At 43.5% G+C, this 2,785-nt stretch overlaps 1 long non-coding RNA gene across 1 annotated transcript; it reads right to left on the reverse strand.

Annotated features, from left to right (window-relative positions):
* Window positions 1–1,246: 1,246 nt before the first annotated feature.
* On the reverse strand, window positions 1,247–2,433 carry LOC121973335. The gene is made up of 3 exons (XR_006109518.1): window positions 2,136–2,433; window positions 1,967–2,051; window positions 1,247–1,775 (listed from the first exon to the last, which is right to left on the reverse strand). It is a non-coding gene; the product is annotated as an uncharacterized LOC121973335 (long non-coding RNA).
* Between the last annotated feature and the right edge of the window lie 352 nt (window positions 2,434–2,785).

Raw genomic sequence — 2,785 nt, forward strand, 5'->3', positions numbered from 1 at the left:
AAGAGCCGAATGGAGTATCACCTCAAAAAACAAGTCGAGATGTGGATCATCATCCAAATCGGCTTCGCACAACCACTCGACGATAATGGAAAACCAGTATCCTGTGAAAATTGGGACCAAAGCATAATGAGAAAGATCGAAGCCAATGCTAAGGCAACCTAAACTGTCACGCCCCCAGAGGAGTCCCTACCGACAAAATTTCGACAACATCTCCCCTGTACCGGTGACAATATAAAGAAATATACATACACAAACAACATATAACATATTCATCAGCTCACACGGTTGGAACATACATAACCACACAGTTTATATAACACAGCCTAAACGGCTAGACATAAATCAATAAAACAACCACGCAGTTAATATTCATCCCACACGGCTGTATTAAAAGCACAGCAAAAAAATGAAGAGAAAACACACATTCCACAACTAAAGTTTACTAGCCAATTAGGCTTACACAACCACAAGATCACGATAGCAAAACACCACAAATCAAACTCCAAACACAGACAAATTCATACAATACTAAAACTGCTGAATACTAAAAATACAAGTAAAGCGGAAATAAAACCAATAAATGTCCTCAGATATGATGTGGGAAGTGGGACCGGCAATCGGGACTCTCTAAGCATCCATAATTCATTTACCTGCTACCTGGCGAAAGAAAAACCAATTTGTGGGTGGTGAGCATTGGAACTCAGCGGGTAAGGAAAGATAGTGCATGAACATAATATACAAATAGAAAGTGAGCCAAGAGTATAGAGTCTCATAAGAGGAATAACAGATACTAAAACAAAATCATAATAAATGCTCATACCTGAAACCATATCCTAGGCTAGTAATAGAAGGTCAGAAGTAGTACTAATCTGCTACAGTACTGCTCATAACTACAGAGGAAATATGTAAGGTATATACAAACTTCCAATAAGTAAACCAAGGACTAAACACCTACAACGAGAGTATATCTCAACATAAGCAAGCATAGCAGCATAAGTGAGCAACAGCAGTAAGTAAGCAATAACAGCATATGTAAACAGCAGTAGCCAAAGCAAGTATAATAACAGTGTATGCACGGATGGTCACTCCCGCCCACTCCTCTACACCATGACCCCTGTATGGTCGAGAGGCGGGGTTAGTGACAGATTGTACACCACTCCAGCTACCACTCTCTCGAGTGGCAGAGAGTACAGTTGTATAGTAGCTAACTAGCTACATCTGCGATGGGGGTCCCTGCTACTCGCAACTCCAGCTATCACTACTTATGAGTGACTGAGTGGAAGTACGACAGGACAAGCGGCATCAACTCCAGCTACCTCTCTCTCGAGTGGTCGAGGATGCGGCCCTGGTCAATGACTCTCTCGACCGCAAGAGAGAATTTTTCGTTGACATGCATGCTATGATATGATGTGCCAAATGCAACAGTCATCATACAAATATAAGCAGAAATTATGTATACTACATGAAGCCAGTATGCTCAATACAGTACATAAATAAACAATAATCAAAACAAGTAAACATGATATCTAGTATCTGCTACGTATAATGGATAACAATGAGAAACTGTATGGATATAAAAATGAATAACTCAAAGGTTTGAGTGGAAGTATCAAGCGCAGGAAAATAAGAGTGGAGTCAAGGTAAAATAGTTACTTATCCACAATAGTTCATGCACCAAGGTCAAAGTACTAAAAGAAACAAATCAAGAAGTACTTGCCTTCAATAGAAGATCGAATCAAAGTCCTACATCGAGAAGCTCGTCCCGAATCAAAATCCTGATATAAGTACACAGTCAACAGTTAGATCTAACATAGATTGGATAACGCAAGCCAAACCCTAAAAAATCCAACCTAATGATCCAATTAATAATGGATTATCCACATACTCATCAAATCCATCCATTAATCATCATTAACTATTTAGCGAACCCAAAGCATAAATAAAATCAAATCTCAACATGTCTTACCCCAAATTTGGCAACAAGGTAGCGCTGGAAGTGGCTTACAACCAACAGTGATGATCTACAACTATTCTCTACTTCTCCTGTAATCCTTAACAATCCAAATATTGAATCAATTGATTAGCCTTGTAATCCAAATCAAGACTAAATGCAGCTACCTTTAAACTAAACTTACCCAAATTCCCTTCATCTCCGGCAATAACAGTTGGCAACAAAGACCCGACGTCTGGGGTTGACAACTCCTAATCATAGCAAGGCAAACCGCTGCTCCCAGCTAAGATCTGGGCAGGTAGCTCGTGGCATTAGGAAATTAGGGCATGATGCAGCAAGGGAAAATCTAGGGTTCCGATCCTCCTCTTGATCGGAGGTGGGTTGATTGGAATCGACGATGCTAGAGCATCGAACGGTGACGCTGTGGTGCTCGCGTGAGGAGGAGAGGCCGCGATTGTGATTCGAGAGAGAGAAGGAGAGGTCAGTAGGGGTCGGCGGTGGAGAGGGGGCGACAGGCTCGGGGAGGTGGGCTCGTGTGGGAAGGCGATCGGCGTGGAGAGATTGTGAGGAAGGGGAGCGGCGCAATGAAGGAGAGGTCGGCGGGTGGGGCTCATCGCGACTGATGGTGGTGCAGCGTCTCTGGTGCTGGCGTAAGGAGAGGCCAGCATCATCCTAGGATGTTCGTGCGAGGGAGAGGGAAGGAGTTCGGCGTTGTGAGTTAGGGCACGAGGAGGTGGAGTTCGGCGAGGGGGAGGGAAAGGGAGAGGCAACGGTGAGGTGGGGAAGATGTCGCGATAGGTTCAGGAGAGGAAGTCGGCGCAAGGGAAAAAGAAT

The sequence above is a fragment of the Zingiber officinale genome, chromosome 4A, assembly GCF_018446385.1.
Source record: "Zingiber officinale cultivar Zhangliang chromosome 4A, Zo_v1.1, whole genome shotgun sequence".
NCBI lineage: Eukaryota > Viridiplantae > Streptophyta > Magnoliopsida > Zingiberales > Zingiberaceae > Zingiber > Zingiber officinale.